Source organism: Neofelis nebulosa, chromosome 1 (assembly GCF_028018385.1).
Source record: "Neofelis nebulosa isolate mNeoNeb1 chromosome 1, mNeoNeb1.pri, whole genome shotgun sequence".
Lineage (NCBI taxonomy): Eukaryota > Metazoa > Chordata > Mammalia > Carnivora > Felidae > Neofelis > Neofelis nebulosa.
In genome coordinates, this window is record NC_080782.1 from 111,830,779 (window position 1) to 111,851,214 (window position 20,436).

Sequence of the window (20,436 nt, forward strand, 5' to 3'; positions counted from 1 at the left end):
AGGCAGTAGTGAGAGATGCTTGGAATTAGGTACATGCAAAAATAGATGCCTTTTCTACCATTAAAGACTGTTAGGATTCTAATGAGCTTTGTCTTTTACATCTATAAATAATATGGAGATTAGAATACTGATGTTAGGAGATTTTTAGGAGGATTAGATGACTTATGTAAGTTGTCTAACAGAGTACATAGTGAACACTCAAAAGGTATAGCTAATGATCATATTGACAGTAACCATTCGATTTGTTGAATATTCTTTAAAAGCGCACATAGACACCTCTTTCTTTTTTGGGGGGGAATTTTTCTGTTTGCCTTGTATTTGAGTTAAGGACTTCTTTTGCTTTCCTTTTTCTTTTTTAGTAAAACTAAATTGTATTTCACTTAATTGAAAATCACTTTGGTTTAGTTTAACTCAGTTGTACCCATTTGAATCCATTGAGTCTTTTTTTATCTTCACCTTCAAAATGAAGGTGATTTATAAAACAATGCTATTAAGTCTGCCTTTTAAGACTTAAACACAAGTTGAACAAAAAAGGAATGTTCCAGTTCCTCTACTTCAGCTCAGTGACATGTAGTGTTGTCATTTGTCATTGTTTTTGTTTGTTTAAAAATAATTTTGTTAATATTTATTTATTTTTGACAGAGGCAGAATGCCCTGATCTGGGGCTCGAATTCCAGAGCTGTGAGACTGACCTGAGCTGAAGTCAGATGCTCAACCCACTGAGCCACCCAGGCGCCCCTGTTTGTTTTTGTTTCCAATCATTTAGAAAGCTTGCCATCCCCATCATTTGTGAACTGGGAAAAATAATTTGTATTTCAAGATTTTTTTGTAGTGTCAAATCTCACAACTGTTTATACCTTCATATGTCATATTTTAAGTCACAGAAATCTTTTCACCTCTTAAGCCTTATCTTCTTTGTGTCTAGCAAATACCATTCACCTTTCAAAAAGTTGATTTTAATGATCATGTCTTGAAGGGTTTCTCATCATCTCAAAGGAGAGCTCTCATTCAGCTCTGAAATCTTAGAGAGTAACCATAAAACTTAGCTATTTTTAAAAAGTGAATGGGGACCCTATTTATAATCACATTGGGATAATAGGTATAACCTGGCACTGCATGGGTAAACAGGATGTATTGTTATCCAGGTTATTGTCTTTTGGGATCCTAATTGTTAATACAAAGGACTTTGAATTCAAGTTGATCTGCCTCCCACTTGTAGTCTCTGCATGACTTTGGGAAAATTATCTTGTCCTTTGGAATTCATTCATTCTTTTGATGGCTGTTTATTGACCTATTAGATGGTGTGCAAAGGGTCAGGCATTGATAATGCAAAGATAAATATATATTGTCATTGCTCTGATGAGGCTTACATCCAACTGTAATCTACAAAATGGGGCTAAGAGCAACTACATTATGGATTATGAGGAATAAATGACATAATACTTGTGAAGCATGTAGTAGAATCACTAGTATATAGGAAGTGCTCAGTGGCAACTATAACTTTGATTGTACTTCTCACATGTTAATTATTATATAATCTATAAGTATGATTTTTGAAGTCAGAAAGCGTGTCTTATTGATGTTTGCATTTCTTAAGGCTTCAGCAATGCAGCCTCTCATTGTTTGAATTTGTTGAGTAAGTCCTACTAAATATCAGGTATGAGATTTTTTTCCCAATTTGTCTCTTACTTTTTTGCTTCTCTATTGATTCTTTCCTGCCCTTTTTTTGGTAAATGGAGTATTTTTAAGTGTGCCATGTTATTTTATTCTTAATTGCCTTTTAATTATACCCCCCTCTCTATTGATGGCTGCAGGGTTAAAAATAGGTAACTTTAGCTCATTAGAGTTTATTTATAGTCAATATTGTACTTCTTCATAATTGACACCTAACATTTAACAAATGTAATAATCTTTAATAACATGACTCAGGTTACTTATTCCTCTTTCTTTGCATCATTATTGCTGAGTCTTTCAAAGTATTTTTTAAAGTGCACCTAATAGTATCATTATTATTTTTTCTTTAAATGTTTGGTGGTTTTCTAAGGAAATTCCAAGAAGAAAGACAACATAATAATATAAATTTACCATTTTATTTAACGTTTTTAGTGTTTCTTACTGTTTATTGTAGATGTAAATTACTCTCTGGTTTCATTTGCCTTCAGCCTGTTGCATTTCTTGCAAACTCTGCAGGGCAGGTCTGCTGCTGATTAATATTTTCAGCTTTTGTTGATCTATAAATGTCTTTATTACATTCTGATCTTTGAAGGTATTTTTGTTGGATATAGAATCCTGGATTAATAGGTTTTTTTTTTCCTTTCTATAGTTTTAAGATGCTATGTCATTGTCTTTTTATGTCTTGTCTCCATTGTTTCCCCATAAGCCTGTGGCCATTCTTATTCTTGTTCTTCTATATATAATGTGTATCTTTCTCCGGACGCTCTTCATATTTTATTTTTAACTTTATTTTTAACTTCTCCTGTTTGACTTCAAAGTGCCTGAACAGAGTTTTCTTTATATTTACACTCCTTGGGATTTGCTAAGCTTCTTGGATCTCTAACCCAGTATTTTTAATCAGATTTGAGGAGTTTTCACTCAGTATTCCTTCAGATTTTTTAATTGGCTAATCTTATTCTCTTTTACTTTTAGGATTGCAATTATATTTATGGAAAATTATTTGATATTGTCCTGCCTCTCCTTGAAGCTCAGTTCATTCTCTTGCTTTTTCTCCTGTTCATTTCTTAGATTGAATTATTAGTTTAAATCTGTTGTAGGTTGTCACTTTCTTTGCTGCTATCTCCAATCAGCTATGATGCCCATCCACTAACTTTTTTATTTCATTTGTAGTTGACAGTTCCTGAACATCCATTTGGTCTTTTTCTCTGCTTATACTCCCTCTCTGTTTACTCATTAAGATCATATTTCCTTAAATTCTTTGAGCATATCTTTCTTTAATTCTTTGAACATAGTTATAATAGTTGTTTTAAAGTTTTTGTTAGGCCGAATACCTGGGCTACTTTGAGGTTTTATTTTTTGCTTGTCCATGTGTCACAATTTTCTGTTTTGTGATTTTTTTACTGATTATAGGAAATTTTGGATAGTATGTTGTAAACTGTCTGCATTCTGTTATTTTCTTCGGAAGAACATTGATTTTTATTTTTGCATACTGTTGAATTATTGGCCATTCACTCTGAATATGGTTCAATGCTTCATTAGTGCAAATCTATATGTTTGCCTTGAGCCTTTGTTTCAGCCTTTGTTTGGGTCCTAGGACTCAGTTTACTTGTATAATGCAGTCATTTCCTTCCCCAGGTGGCTTCCACACGTGTTAGTAAAGTATTTATTAATGAGGTCTTCTACTCTTATAGGGCCTGAACTCCAGTGATGTCCAGCATTGTCTTTCCTCTAGCACTCCTTGACTGCTGGTATCTCTGTTCTTTCAACCCCATTACATTTGCTATCAGGTAAGCCTCAGGTGTTTTCATCCTGCAAAGGTATGGCCCAGATCTCAACCGCAGACTTGGAGAGAATTCTAACTTAGACTTCTGGGAATTTCTCTCTGCATAAATCTTTGCTTGCTAAAGTTCTACCATCTAGGACTAACATTCGAGTCATGTCAGCTCATGTCACCTGCCCTGAATCCTGCTCTCTACCTCCTCAGCTTAACATAACTGCTCTGTTCTACTTGACTTCATCTCTTTATGTCATGTTAAAGAAAATATCCTTAGTAATATGGACTTTGATGGGATTTACCTTTTTGCCTTTTCTCAGGGATTGCAGTCCTAGACTGATCTGTTTTCTGCTGTCTGAAAATATTGTCCTTATGTATTTTATCCAGTTTTAGAAGTGTTTTCTGTTGGAGAACTCACCTCTTATCAGTTATTCTGTCATAGCTGGAAGCAGAAATGCATAATTGTCTTGCATTGTTTTATAATTTTTTTGTGACTTATAATGCATGCTACCTATATTAGAAATTTGGCGGGAGGGGCGTGTGCCTGGGTAGCTCAGTTGGTTAAGCATCCAACTTCAGCTCAGGTCATGATCTCTGGGTTTGTGAGTTTGAGCCCTGCATCAGGCTCTGTGCTGACAGCTCAGACCCTGGAGCCTGCTTCAGATTCTATCTCCCTCTCTCTGCCCCTTTCTTGCTCATGCTGTCTCTCCCTCTCTCAAAAATAAACATTAAAAAAAAAGAAATGTTTTGTAATTTTAATTATTTTTTTAGAGTTTATTTTGAGAGAGAGAAAGAGAGAGTGCATGCTCAAGGAAAAGAGAGCAGGGGAGGGACAGAGAGAGAATCCCAACCAGGCTCTGTGTTGTCAGTGTGGAGCCCAGTGTGGGGCTCAAACTCACCAACCATGAGATCATGACCTGAGCAGAAATCAAGAGTTGGACGTTTAAGTGACTAAGCCACTGAGGTGTCCCTAATTATTTTACTTTTGATCAGAGAACAGTACATTCACATGGGTAAAATTCAAAAACTACAGAAAATAAATAGTCATAAATCTTCCTACTAAGCTGAGTAATGTAGTTCTCCTTAGAGTTGAAAGGTGTTAGTAGTTTGTATACTCTTTCAGAGACTTTATACATTTCTTAAAAGAACTAAGAGGGAGAAGAATATATAAGCTTATATATAATTTTATTTGTCTTGTTAATGGTAGTATGATATATATGCTCTTCTGTATCTTTTTTCTACTTAATATCTCAGAGGTTTTACATATTAATACATAACTTCTCCATTATGCTTTTTGGTTGTTATAAACAATGCTCCATGAACTTCCTTGAACACACCTTTCAGTAGAAGCTAGTGTATCTGTAGGATAAATTCACAAAAATGCAATTTCTACCTTAAAACATATATATCTTTGTTGTTTAGTTAAATAATACCACGTTTCCCTGTGTGGTGTCTATACTACTACCAATACTTAATTGAAGGGATGCTGACATTTTTGTTGTGACTCCAATGTTAGCTTTCTCTGTTGTACATCTAGAAAATTGGCTTCTCCTGGGGCGCCTGGGTGGCGCAGTCGGTTAAGCGTCCGACTTCAGCCAGGTCACGATCTCGCGGTCCGTGAGTTCGAGCCCCGCGTCGGGCTCTGGGCTGATGGCTCGGAGCCTGGAGCCTGTTTCCGATTCTGTGTCTCCCTCTCTCTCTGCCCCTCCCCCGTTCATGCTCTGTCTCTCTCTGTCCCAAAAATAAATAAAAAACGTTGAAAAAAAAAAAAAAAATTGGCTTCTCCTTAAAAAACAGCAACAACAACAAAAACTTCCATATAGTTGACACACAACATTACATTAGTTTCAGGTATAAAACATAATGATTCAACAATTCTATACATTATACTGCTCTGCTCACCACACATGTAGCTACAATCTGTCACTATACAACACTATTGCAATACCATTGACTGTATTCCCTATTCTGTGCCTTTTATTCCTGTGATGTATTTATTCCACAACAGGAAGCCTATATCTTTCTCTCCCCTTTACCCATTTTGCCCATGAACCACCCCCACTACCTACCCACCAGCAACCACACATGTTGCCACTTCTTCACTGGCAGCTACCACTTTGTTCTCTGTTTTTATGAGTCTGTTTCTGCAATTCCATGTATCTGTGAAGTCATACAGTGTTTATATTTCTCTAAACAACTTATTTCATTTAGCATAATATTCTCTAGGTCCATCCATGTTTTTGCAAATGGCAAGATCTCATCCCTTTTGATGGCCGAATAATTCTCCATAGTGTACGTGCGTGTGTGTGTGTGTCTGTGTGTATACTACGTATTATTTACCCACTCATCTATTGCTGGACACGGGTTATTTCCATATTTTGGCTCTTGTAATTATTGCTGCAGTAGATACAGGCATATATCTTTTCAAATCAGTGTTGTCATTTTCTTTGGATAAATACTCAGCAGTGGTAGAATTTTTGGATCCTATGATATTTCTGTTTTCTTAATCTTTTGAGGAACCTCCATGCTGGTTTCCACAGTGACTGCACCAGTTTACATTTCCATGAGCAGTATACCAGGTTTTCTTTTTGTCTACATCCTTGCCAGTACTTGTTATTTCTTGTCTTTTAAATTTTTGCCATTCTGTCAGGTGGGAGGTGATAGTACCTTGTGGTTTTTATTTGCATTTCTCTGATGATAAGTGACATTGAGCATTGTTGAGGTGTCTGTTGGTCATCTATATATCTCCTTTGAAAGAATGTCCGTTCAGGTACTCTGCCCATATAAAATTTTTTTTAATGTTTATTTTTTGAGAGAGAGAGAGAGACAGACAGACAGACAGAGCAGGGGAAGGGCAGAGGGAGAGGGAGACACAGAATCTGAAGCAGGCTCCAGACTCTGAGCTGTCAGCACAGAGCCCAATATGGGGCTTGAACTCATGGACCATAAGATCATGACCTGAGCTGAAGTCCGATGCTTAACTGGCTGAGCCACCCAGATGTCCCTCTCTGCCCATTTATAAATAGAATTTGTTTGTTGGTTTGTTTTTGGTGTTGAGTTATAGAAGTTCTTTATATTTGAAATATTAAATTACTGGATAAGCCATTTGCAAATATCTTCTCCCGTTCAGTAGAGTGCCTTTTAGATTTGTTGATGGTTTCATTTGTTGTGCAGAAGATTGTTACTTTGATATAGTCCCAATAGTTCCTTTTTGCTTTTGTTTGCCTTGCTTGAGGATACATAACCGGAAAAATGTTGTGACAGATGATGTCAAGGAAATCATTGCATATATATACTCTTCTAGGAATTTTAAGGTTTCAGATCTCACGATTAGGTGTTTAATCCATTTTGTATTTATTTTTGTGTATGATGTAAGAAAGTATTCCAGTTTCCTTCTTGTACACATAGGTGTTCAGTTCTCTCAGCACCATTTGTGGAAGAGTCTATATATTTCCCCATTGCATATTCTTGCCTCTTTTCATATATATTAGCTGATTCTATAAGCATGGGTTTGTCTTCACTCCCTATCATGTTCCATTAATCTTTGTGCCAGGCATCAGCATTTTGTTTTTATTTTTTATTCTGAATAAATCAGTTAGTAATCTTTTCCTGATTAACTCATAAATTTCTTGTTATAACAATGAGGTGAACATCAGTGATTTTTATAATTAGTGATGGCATTACTCTCACTACTGTATTACTACTAATACTGTGGTTCATTTCCCTAATATTCCAGATCACATACCAACTGATAATTTCCATTTTAGATGTAAAATTTTATTTCTGATTTAGTGATTGTCAAAGAATTGATTTCTGTTTTCAGTGCTTTGAAAATATGGGTAGAACATATGATAGTCTGCTCTTCATTCTGAACTTGATTGTGTCTTTGAAATGCACAGTCTAACTTTATTAATTCTTTATGGAATCATGTCCTTTGAGCTTCCTAACTTGTTTTATTTATTTCTTGTTTTTCCTTTACCTCACTTGCTCTTCTGAATTTGAGAAGCTGCAGGTGTCTGTTACAAGGTATAGTTTTATTCATTGAACATTCTGAATCAATCTCTGTCTGTGGAAACAGTGACTCTATTAGCTTCCCTACTTCCAGGGACATAAAGTCATCTTTAGAAAATTCAAAAGTCTCTAATTTGTTAGTTAGGTTTTTGTCTTTTTGCAGTGTGCTGCAAAGCAAATTATTAATTCATTGTGGTGAAATATGGAAGTATTTATCTCTAATATTAGCATTTCAAAATTTTTCTATGAATAAATGCTAATATTAGGTCTTTTTTTCCCCTAGTATTCGTCTTCAACTCCATCCATTTAAATGTCACAGAGAAAGAAATTTCTCATTTTTTTCTCTTTCGTTGTATCTGTAAGTATTTGATTACTGTGTTATATTACCATCAAGTTATAATACAATATACCTAAGGAATGAACCCTTAAAAAACCCATTAAATGTAATTTTTTTCTTGGTAACTCCTTTCTGAAAACAGTTATTTTTCTTTATACTCCAAATTCCCCCTCCCTTCCACCCTCATACAGCCCGATTCTTGTTGCCAACTGCCTTTGACTGCGTATCTTCTTGTCAAATACATTTACTGATCTATTGTACACATTATTACATGAGACTGTAACTCAGTGAGTTGAAAATGTCAGTGGCATAGAATTGTATTAGGGGAACTAAAAAAAATAAGTCTGTTTTTTGCCCACAAGGAGTGTAATGCTTGAGAACATAAGATTTGAAATTAAGCAGGCAGACGTAGGCTGGATGATTCTGGGTGAGGTACACTAAGTCTCAGTTCTCTCATGTGTGAAATGTACTTATCTCATACATTAAGCAAGATAAGTCTGCAGAGAGATCTCTCTTCAGACTTCAGAGAGGTTGTTTCTCTGGGCACATTTCTTACTTGTGTTTTTTCCAAAGGGGTAGGCAGTATTTTGACAGTTTTTAAAGTCTAGCTGCCAAACATTACTGTGGCTATTACCATAGCCACTTCACATTCTGGCAACACAAAAGAAGTCTGAACACCTTTTACTTGAGGTAAATGAAATGTTTGATTTATTAATACCCATATTGCCCATGTGTAGACAGAGACACACAGTGATTAGTCAAGTTTGTGTAAAGATTATAACAAACTAATCCCTAAATTTCAACAGTTTAATATATCACACATTTAGTTACTACTCACATCACACTACAATGTGGTTTGTGGGTGGGGGGCTCATTATGCTCCATGAAGTTATTCAGATACCCAAGCTGTTTCTGTCAAGTCACTTCACCATCTTGTAGGGGCTTCAGAATCTTGCCTTAGGTTCTCTACCTGGGTAGTAGACCAGAGAAGAAAGAGTGGGAAATAGCATGGCAGTTAGAGAGCCTGGAAGTAGATGGAGTGTAGACTTCCTCTACACATATTCTCTTAGCTAGAGCTAGTCTCATAGCAAATGCAGGGCTCTAGGAGATGTAGTACAGCCATGTGGTCAAAGAAGAAGGGAGCCCACGAATACTGATGCAGGTTATTAATACCTACAATTTCATGGAATCTCAGAAGTTTGGACTTTGAGTCCAGTTGCCTCGTTCAAGTTGAGCATAACCACATAGGTGTCCCCACTGTGTGACCTGATCCTGCCAGCTGTCTTGATGTGGATCTGTTTGAAGCTAAATGACTTTCCTAAGACTCAAACTTCTTTTCCCCCTTATTTTTTTTTAAGTTTATTTATTTATTTATTTATTTATTTATTGAGAGAGAGAGAGAGAGAGAATATGAGTGGGGGAGGGGCAGAGAGGGAGTAACAGAGAGAGAGAGAATCTCTCAGGCCATGACCTGAGCTGAAACTAGGAGTCAGTGGGTTAACTGACACACCCAGGTGCCCCTCCCCTTCTTGCTTTTTAACTAAGGGGGAATTATTTTTATTTTTTATTCTTTTAAATGTTTTATTTATTTTTGAGAGAGTGCAAGTGGGTCGGGGGGCAGAGAGAGAGGGGGACAGAGGATCTGAAGCAGGCTCTGCACTGACACCACTGAACCCAATATGGGGCTTGAACTCACCATGTGATCATGACCTGTGCCAAAGTTAGACTTTCAATCAACTGAGCCACCCAGGTGCTCCAGGAATTTTTTAAAATGTTTATTTTTTTTGAGGTAGAGAAAGAGAGCTCATGCCAGTGGGGGAGGAGCAGAGAGAGAAGATTCCATGCAGGCTCTGCATTGTCAGCACAGAACCTGATGCGGGGCTCAAACCCACAAAATGTGAGATCATATCCTGAGCTGAAATCAAGAGTTGGACACTTAATTGACTGAGCCTCGCAGGCACTCTAAGGAGGAATTTTGAAGTATGTGAATACATTCTGGTTTGGGGATGTTCTGATCTCATACAGGTGAGTGCAGGGTATCACATGGGATGACTCCTCACTTGGGTTTAATGTAATTATAAATTATAGGTAGGTTTTTGTAAGAGGCACCCACTTTATTTCTTGGTTATTCCTTATTGTTAGTATTTGTAATGTTTAAAACAGAACATTCAAAAAATGGTTAAGTTTGGTTTATACCAGCTTCCTGGAGTGTTCAATGACCAGGGAACTGCTTCATAGTCTTGTTTGTGCCAATAGAAGCAGGCTACAGATTACTTCGTTTCTTTTTCCCTCAAAGCGGTCTTTTAGTGGATCTTTAACTTAAATATGGCCCTGACTATTCCTTGGGGAATTTTTATAATAGGCTCAGGTTATAGTTACTTGTCTTTGTGTATATGTTTTTATTTTCAAAGTAATTCTGTACCTGAAGCTGTGTAAAAGCATGGTTAAAAGCACAGTTTTGGAATCATAGTGAGGTGTGTTTAAATCATGTTATAATGACTTAATAGCTACATAGGCTTAAGCAAATAAGTTTGCCTCATTTTCCTCATCCATAAAAACTGAAAAGATTTACCTCAGGGATTTGTTGTAAGGGTTATAGGAAATAATCCTATAGCCTTTGGCAACTAGATAAATGTACAAGAACAGCTTGCTGTTATTGATATTAAATAACCTACTTCTAAATATAAGGAAAATTAACATGAACTTATTAAAAATTTTTTAAGTTGATTCAGTGTATACCTTAAGGTATTGGAAGGTCTCACTTTCATCTTTGGTGATATAATGACTACTGTACTTTGCTAAGACCAGTAACAGGATTCTGGGTGATAGAACCCTTTTGCTGTAAGTACCTATGCCAATATGCAAAATAGGTGGATTTGAATTGGTCATGAAGGAGGCAAGATGATTTGGGAAAAATCGCTGTCTTCCTGGAAATAATACAAACCACTCATCATCCCTAAACAGTGATCAGTGATCTAGAAATGAAGAAAAAGGCAAAAAAAAAAATGTGAAGGTGAATACAGGCATTACATTAAAGTATTTGAGAATGCCCCATTATATCCAAACAGAGTGGGGCCTCCAGAAAGATGTCACCTGATTTTCCATCTGTTCTGGGCTCCTCTTTTGAGTGGGTATGCAATATGTCAGTTTATTAAAGAGATTCACTCTGGGGTACTGGGAGCAAAACACCTGATTGGGCCTCCAGTATTCTATGGCTGTTTGTTCTCCCAACTTCTTTTTGTCTTACTTGCTCTGCTTTCACCATCAGAATATCAGAGATGTCACCTTCCTGTTGTTACTCTGGAGACATACTTAAGTGTAGTCATGCTGGCATTGTACTGATTGTGCAGGTGCATCTATAGCCATGAATGGCATAAACCTCAAGGAAGACAAAAGAAAGCAAAACAAGCCAGGTTTTATTCCAGCTCCTTCACTAGGATAAACACACTTAGCTAAAAAGAAACATTACTCTAAGAATTTTAATTAATTTTTCTTGACTTAATAAGTCAGAGAGTTGTAGACATAAATCCCTTTCATCCTGACTTTCCTTGGGGGAATCTTGAAACAAACAATGAATACGGTCAGATTCAGCAAGCTGCTTACATGGTTGGGTGAGTGTGGAATACGTTGTATATATGTGTCGACATTTTTATGTAGGAAAGGTGACAGATGTCCAGGTAATCACAACTAATGCAAGGGAGAGAAAAAAATGTTTCTAAATTTAGGGTTAATTTCACATTTTCCTTCATTTAGACCTTACGTTTAGTTCCCTCACGTGGAGTTGATCTTTAACATCGTCACTTTGCTCTTTCAGAACTAAATGGTTTGGATTGAACTTAGATATTCAAAAGTAATGTTAAAAATTGAAATACCTTGCTTTTGGTTATGAAATGAATGTCTCCACTGGAAAAAGGTCTCTTTTAAGTGAGGATCACTTTTCTATGTTGTGATGTGTTGGTTTTATACAATAATTGCAATATGATCATGATGATGATAAAGAAATTAGGCAATACTTGTGTGGCACTTCCTCTTGTGATCTTTCTCCTCTTATTTCAGACAACTGTGGTAATAATATATGTGAAAGTCCAGGATAGTTCTGGTTTTTAAATAACTTTGCTTTCTACTTGCACTAGTCTTTTAGTCTACTTTCCCTATTTATTTATTTATTTATTTATTTATTTATTTAAAAGTTTTTTAGACATTTATTTTTGAGAGAGAGAGAGAACGAGAATGAGAACACATGAGTGGGGGAGGGGCAGAGAGAGAAGGAGACAGAGAATCTGAAGCAGGCACCAGGTTCTGAACTGTCAGCCCTGAACCTGACACGGGGCTCAAACCCACGGACCATGAAATCATGACCTGAGGGGAGCCACCCAGGCGCCCCTACTTTCCCTTTTTAACATCATAACCTGTTTTGGTTCTAGTACCAGTTGTAACTATTTCAGATAGATTTTCCTATTTGTGGAAAATGAATACTTCTGGAAATTATATTCCCATTTATTATCCATGAAGATTATACTGTGAGAAGTTTTATTACAATTGAGAACCAGTGTGATTTGAAAAGATAGAATTTCTGAAGTTGTTTGGCTGTCTGTCCAGTGCGATAAATAATAGCTCATTTCTCATTCTCCATGATCTGGGTTCAAATAGCCATTCCTCCATTTAGTAGCTTCAAAATTTACTGGAGGTAAATTACTTTGCTTTCTGAGCTCAATGTTCTTATGCATAAATTGGGAATAATGATAGTACCTGCTTCATATGACTGGTGAGAAGATTAAACAAGTTCATACTGGCACAGCTGTAAGAACATTGTCTTTACCATGGTGTCAGTGCCCTGTGTTTTTAAATAAATAAATATAAGCTTGGGCTGCCCAATGACATTGTGTCCCCAAGAAGCTTGGACCAAGGGTCATAAAGCAATACCTGCAGCGGTCAAGCGCTCAGACCTTTGGTGCCTCTGTCCCTTGGGGGCTGTGTGAGCTTTGGCAGGTTGTTTAATGGGGAAGAGAGTCATAGTGACTGTTGTTACAGTTGTTCTGAGGATAGAACGAGGTTGTATTTGTATAGCTCCTGTGGTGAGCCACTGATTTTATTCCCATCACATCTGGATTGGCAGAGAACATGTAGCTCCTTAATTTTGATTGTAACTAATGTGATATTTCTCCTGAGCAAACTCTTGCTGATTAGAGGGGAAATTAATTAAGTGTCCAAGTTGCTTTAAGTCTTAGTCTGATGTATTGATTTCAGATAATGCTCTGTCTCTAGGAAAAAAGTACGCAGACTTTTAGGTCTCTCAGTGTTCCACACTTTTCCAGACTCCTCTTCAACATGAGAAGCAAGTAAGGGGGGAGAGGAACGGTCAGACAGGATCTTGGTGTGAGGGAAGAGCCCGGAGCCCCAGGCACAGTGTCCACTGCTCCACTTATCTCCCATTTGCTGTGAGGCCTGGTGGCACTCTTGGCTGAGGTCTGGGCTGGTGAACACAGAATGTGGTGTCTTTGTGAATGGCTTAGGTCTGGCAGCCTCCCTGGGTCTCTGAACATCATCTCATTCTCACTGGGGTCAGGGGTCCTCTGAATCCCTGCCCCATGCATGTCAGAAACAGAGGCTGGGTGCTCCCAGATGGAGTCTCCACTTCCATCCTTTGCTAAGGCACCAGCTCATTCCTTATCAGGCTGGTGTATCAGGTTATTTTCTAACTCGTTGCTTAAAGAACTGGAACCCTGCCCCCCTTTCACTGAGTCCCAGTCCTACCACAGCGGTTCCCACAGGGAAAGAGTTATTCAGAAACACTATTTTCCTTGACTTCTGACTACCTGCCTCCAAATGTGCTTCAGACACACTTCTGACCACCTTTTTTTTTTTAATTAAAAAAATTTTTAACTTTATTTATTTATTTTGAGAGAGAGAGAGGGAGAGAGAGAGTTTCAAGCAGGCTCTGTGCTCAGTGCAGAACCTGATGCAGGGCTTGAACTCAGGAACCAAGAGATCATGACCTGAGCCAAAATCAAGAGTTGGATGCTTAACTGACTGAGCCACTCAGGTGTCCCTATAGAAATTTTCAAACAGTTCATGGGCTAAAACAAGTGGAAACTACTTGTTGAAGGATTGGAACTTCTACAGAGAAACATCAGAGATGGAAATGGAACAAAAGGATAGTTTGAGAGCCCCCTGAGGTAATTTGTATACCAAATTACCTAAAAATTCAGCAGCTGAGAACAGCTAATCTTCTTAAGATCATGTGGCAGGCTGTGGCTCAAAAAGTCAGCGAGGGCACAATGGACACAGCACAGGCTGTGCTCCAGCTATGGAGACTTGAGGGACACAGAAAACTTGATACTTGGACTGGAAGACATTTTCACTCACGTGTCTGGTGACCAGAATGCTCATTGTGACCTCTCCATATGGCTTTGTTTCCTCACAGCCTGGTGACGCGCCAGGTTGTCAGCCACTATACCTGGAACTCAGGGCCCCATGCGCACGTTTCTGCAGAGGAGAGAGAAACTACATTGCCCTTCATAACCATCCTCAGAAATCACACAGCCTCATTTCCATTGTCCCGTTTGGGTGGCAGCAGTTACAAAACCCACCCATATTCATGGGGCAGGGACACAGACCCCACTTCTTGGTAGGAAGACTGGCTAAGAACTTAAGGGGGTCACATTTTCACCTACTTCAAGAACAAAAGAATGAAATGAAGGGGAGATTCGGGGTCTTGTGCTTGGGAAAAGGCGATAGGCCTACAAATCTGCTCTTGATCCTTGTTATGTTTACTGGGCATGTGCTCTGATCTTCAGTGTTTTTTTTTTTTGTTTGTTTGTTTTTTTGTTTTTTTTTGCTAAGTTTAGCTTTTTAATGAGCTGCTGAAAGAAAAGTTTCCTCCTTCAGCTTTAATGTGGTCAGGAGTTGAGAGTTGGACAAGCTTGAACTCCTTGGTGGACATAATAAAAGAGGTAGAGGTACTCCTCTGTATGACATGACACCCTGGTCACTGAGCTATTGCTCCTCAGAGTTTTTTCAAACACACATTGTCCTTGTCTACTGCCAGCCCATGCTCCTCCTCCTCTCTGTCCATCACATCTCCTGCCCTTGCCTTTTTCATTCCTCATCCTCATCTGATTGCCAGTTCTAGTCCACATTTTCATTTAGTCCTCTACTCTTGGTTCTCAGAGTGAGAAGGGCTCATTATGCACAGTTTGTAGCCCTTTTTTAACCAGCCACAGGGAAGCAGATTAAAATCCCCAAACTTGTTTTCAGTGCAATTTATTTCAACATAATTTATAAGAAATAGAAGGAATGGGCATTAGCTAATTGTGCCACATAGTCCTGTTTTCTCAACAGTACTTGTTTTTATTAACACAGCCAATAGAAAGAAAATGAAATTAATCTTCATCAAAAAAGGCTGGTGACATAAAGCAGAGAGTACTGGCAGCCAGGAATGAAGTAAAAACTGCAATCATATTATTGCTATTTGGGGAGTTTTACATTAATCTCCTACACAATGATCAAATGCTGAAGTATGATCATAAATTTTGCCTAGACTTCAGGAATGTAGCAGCTGTTCTAGGGCCCATTTATAGGAAAATCGTGAGCTCAAATGGAATTTGCTGAGGACTATATATCAATTTACCATCAGGATAGATAGTAGTAGAAGATCTACCCATTCATCAATGTAGATGTGGCTTCTCAAGCAAGAGAGACTTATCACTGATAGAAATAACACATTGAGAGTTTTTACTTTAGGAAGCGAAAACAATTGGAGCAGTTTGGGATAGCACATTCATTGCCTCTAGCCCCTCTTGTTTTTCCTTGTAGTTTAAAAATTAGTTTTCTTGTAAGTGTCCTTAAATATTTAGACATGGAAATTTTAAAAACAAGATCTGTCTTTTTATGTGTCTGTTGGCCATCTATGTGTCTTCTTTGGAAGAATGTCTATTCATGTCTTCTCATTTTTAATTGCATTATTTTTTAGTATGTTGAGTTATAGTATAGTATGTTCTTTATGTATTTTGGATACTAACCTTTTGTCTGATATATCATTTTCAAGTATCTTCTTGCATTATGAAAGTTCCCTTTTAGTTTTGTTGATTGTTTCCTTCCCTATGCAGATGATTTTTATTTTCATGTAGTCCCACTAGTTTTATCAGGGAAATGTAAATCAAAACTACAATGAGCTAACACCTCACATCTGTCAGAATGGCTAACATCAACAACACAAGAAACAACAGGCCAACAGGTTGGCAAGGAGGAGGAGAAAGGGGAACCCTCTTACACTGTTGGTGAGAATGCAAAGTGGTAAGAATGCAGAGAAGCCACTCTGGAAAACAGTATGGAGGTTCCTCTAAATGTTAAAAATTGAACTACCATATGATATAGAAATTGCACTACTAGGTATTTACTCAAAGAATATAAAAATACTAATTCAAAGGGATACATGCAACCTGATGTTTATAGCAGCATTTTCTACAATAGCCAAATTATGGAAACAACTCAAATGTCCATTGAATGATGAATGGATAAAGAAGATGTGGTATGTATTTGTGTGTGTGTAATGAAATATTGCTCAGCCATAAAAAGGATGAAGTCTTTCCATTTGCAATGTCTGGTGAAGCTAGAGTATTATGCTAAGCAAAATAAGTCGGAGAAAGACAAATAACATATGATGTCACTCATGTGGAATTTAAGAAAGAAAAAAAATAAGCAAAGGGGGGGAAAAGAGATAGAGGCAAACCAAGAAACAGACTATTGACAGGAATCAAGGGTTGGGTAAATCTGAATGGGGAATAGTTACCAATGATTTTGTCACTGAGGATGTTGTTTTATTTTGTTATTTTCATTTAGCAAGAGATACCTCAATTATTTTTCTCAGTTAAGTAATAGAATTTTCATCATTCATTAATGATGGGACTGTAATTTAGGAAAGGTAACAAAAATTACAAGGTGATGTGTTTTATGGAGAGACCCCGAGAGGCCATCTGTTGGAAAGAGCCTTATGGGAGTAGCTGGTACAATGAGAAGGGGGTAGGGTGCGGTGCAAAGTGTTTGGGCTTTGGAGCCCACCTTGCATTTGAATTCGTATTCTACTACTTTGTCCCTATGTTCTTGAGAAAGATACTTAATCTCATTATTTATGAACTATAAATTGGGAATATAATCACAAGTATGTTTCAGAGATTAAAATATACTAATATCTGTAAGATCCTTAGCCAAGTGTTTGCCTCATGCTCAGCACATATTCCTTTTCAAACAGATGTAGGTCACTATACTATAATTAATAAGCAGTACCATAAGCCCTTGAGAGTCTGTAAACATTGGGCTATTTGCTATCTTTTTTTTTCTTAGTAGGTGTAGTGAGACTCCTGGTGAGGTTTGGGTTGGATATAGTGGCAGGCGCAATGTGGTATGGTTTGAGATCTGGGTAGGGCCAATGGTCTCATTTTCATCATGGTGCTAAAAGCTCCACGAGTTACAGATTAATTCCTCCTAATTTTGAGGAAATTTCCCGAATTCTAAGTCCTTTGTTGTCATTCAAGTATTCCTGGTAGTTGGGAAGGAGGGAATTATAAGGGCAAAGAGAAGAGGGGTGAAACCAGAGGTTACTAACTCTATTCCTTGATTCTCTTGGGAAAACCAGACAGAGAACAGATTCTTACATGGCTATAGTTGACTACAAGTGGCAGTTGCCCAGTTGTGATGGGATGGCCATTTCTGATGGGGATACTAGTCCCTACATCCTATTCTTAGCATCCTTTATACATTTTTGTTGTTTGCCTGCAACCCCTGAAATCATATCTTGCCACAGTTTAGGGATGAGAGCTGAGATGGCAGCTGAGTTCAGGTGAAAGAGAGTAGATCATCTATCAGGGGCTACTACAGTTCTGCCATTTTATGACATAGGGTAGTTGGCTTCATCTTTGAACTCCAGTTTTCTCCTCTGTGGCTATGGGCTTAAAGATTCCAAGGTCACTTGACTTTCTCTCATTCTCTTGTTCCTGATTGTGGTCCAGGTGCTCCCTTAAGGGGCCCTAGATTTAGGGAAGGAAAAGTATCACAGGCAAACTGGTCTCTTTTCAACCTGGTTCAGGTCCTCTAGGTGGTAATGCTTCTGGGAAGTTAGGGATCTAACAGGACACTGCCATGTTAAATTACTAAGCCCTCATTCCACCCTCTGTAAATCACATTTCCTGCTATCAGTTCCTCTAAAACTGGGCTCTCTTCTGGGGGCCACCAGCTACATGTGACTATTCCCATTAATTAAAATGAAATAAAATGAACAATCCAGTTCCTCAGTCACAGAGCCCCATTTCAAGTACTTAGTACCCATATATGATTAGTAGCTGTTATGCTTGGTAAAGGAGACATCAGAAGATCATTTCCATCATCACAGAAAGTTGTAGTAAGTAGTGTTGCTCGAGAAGCCATATGCTTCTGAAATTGTATTCAGTGACCTGACATCAGAGAGTTTTGGTAGTCACTTGAGCAGAGGTAATGCAATCCTAAGGGAAGTCTTCTAATTGTTATTACACTCAAGTTAACAAACCCATTGTTCTCAGCCAAAGAATGGCTATTCAACATTTCATTCGCATGGTTCTTAGGCAGTCAACGTCATTTTATTGAACACCACCTACTCACTGTGTACCACTTAAATGAGAAATGAATGTGTCCTGACCTCTAGGTAAATAAATGTATAGGGTGCCAAAAAGTGCATGGCTCGGGTATTGACACACAAACTAAACTTATAGTTAGGTCAGACTGCAGGAACCAGAAAAATGTTTATATATACATTTTGCGTCCATTGAATTTTAGACAATTGAAATTTTGGACAATTTAGTCAAATTTTAGACAATTTGAAAAAATTGACAAGTTTATATTAAAATTCTCTACCATTTATATATTGGTGTTGCAACCCAAAGTGTCATTGAGTTCCAAACTAAACAGAAATTTTATAAAAAGGTTTTTCCTGTCCAACCTTAAAAAAGATAAAGCTTTTACTATCTGCCTAGTACCTGCTTCACAGGTTCGTTCTTATTTGCATTTCTTGACATGCCCCCACCAAAGGTCAGCCATGCACCTGCACTGAGAAAGCACCAGGAAGGCCATCCAAGGCATACGCTCCCAAGTAGGGCAGGTTGAATCCCAGCTCCTGCTACTTACTAACGTCAGTACTTCGGGTATTTACTTAACTTTTGTTAGACTTCAGGACTCGTGATATTTACTTAACTTTTGTTAGACCTCAGGACTTGGAGTATTTACTTAACTTTTGTTAGATCTAGTTTCCTTATCTGTAAAATGGCAGATAGAATAGATACTTCATAGGATGACTGTGAAGATGAGTGTGATAACTGATACACAGAAAGTGAATAATGGGGGGAGGAGTAATCTTTTGAATCCCTATAGTACTGTGGCTTGTACGTAGTGGACACACAGCAAATGTTTGTTGAACACATAGATGGATGGTGGATGGAGTTCACATTTTCCTTCATCTGCAGAACATTTTCTGGGAGTGTAGGTGGTCACATAAGTGGAATGATTTGGGGAAGCCAAAGCTTCTTTTTCAAAAAAAATTTTTTTTAACGTTTATTTATTTTTGAGACAGGGAGAGACAGAGCATGAATGGGGGAGGGTCAGAGTGAGAGGGAGACACAGAATCTGAAACAGGCTCCAGGCTCTGAGCTGTCAGCACAGAGCCCAACACGGGGCTCGAACTCACGGACCATGAGATCATGACCTGAGCCCAAGTCAGACGCTTAACTGACTGAGCCACCCAGGTGCCCCCAGAGCTGCTTATTTGACCCCAATTATCTACCCACTGGCATGGCTGCTGTTTTGAAAGTGCAAGTATTACTCATTACTTAAGGGTCCCTGTTAAAAGCAAATACTACCTTAGAGCAGGAATACACAAAGCTATCGTGTGCCGTGGTTCTGGTCTGGTTGTGGAGCCTCTCTGCTAAGGCAGAGCTCTATAGTGGAAACAGTGCTGGTCTTGGAGCCAGAGGGTCTGTCCTCCAGACCCAGCTCTGACATCACCTAGCATCTGGCATCACTTCTCTGGGCCTCAGGGCCACAGTTTTTCTATTAAATGGAAGATTAGAGTAGATCTCCCCTAAATGGTTCCACTTGTGATTCTACAAGTGGGACATGGAGCAGGTAACATTTTTTGTGGTGAGGGATGGAACAGAGTTCGAATTGGTGAACCTCAAAAGGTGATAATGTGGAGATTATAGCTGTGGAATGACGGGGAACATTTATTAAATGTAGTCATGGGGTGCCTGATTATGAGGGCACAGGGAACATACCATGAGGGTGTATAGGGATCAACAATGACAGTTGTAGGACTGCTTCACCATTTTGCCTTAATGTAGCGGTTTTACTAAATGTTAAGCATGCAGAGAAGATCATCAACTCTGTGGGACTGGAATGAAGCCAATTTATAGCTCTAAGCATGATCTTCAATCTTGGGTGCCCCTATATAGTAATGGCTTGTGCCTATTGTAGAAAGTTGCTCCAGGGCATTCTAAGGTGTGATTGTCAATTTGATGGTGCAACCATGGACTCCTAGGAAGCTATGGACCTGGACAGATCAGCTCATGCCACAGCAGTCAGTAATGAAGCAGTTTTTTGTGGCTGTAGCTGTTCTAGG

At 38.2% G+C, this 20,436-nt stretch overlaps 1 long non-coding RNA gene across 4 annotated transcripts in view; it reads left to right on the forward strand.

Annotated features, from left to right (window-relative positions):
• LOC131491155 (uncharacterized) overlaps nucleotides 1–20,436 on the forward strand; it is a 488,422-nt gene that overhangs the window by 88,924 nt on the left and 379,062 nt on the right. The window contains exon 2 of one of the 4 annotated variants that reach the window (XR_009251604.1): nucleotides 3,366–3,461. The exons of the other annotated variants lie outside the window; for them this stretch is intronic. This is a non-coding gene — a long non-coding RNA (uncharacterized LOC131491155). The remainder of the gene's footprint in view (nucleotides 1–3,365; nucleotides 3,462–20,436) is intronic. 4 annotated transcript variants of the gene reach the window in all.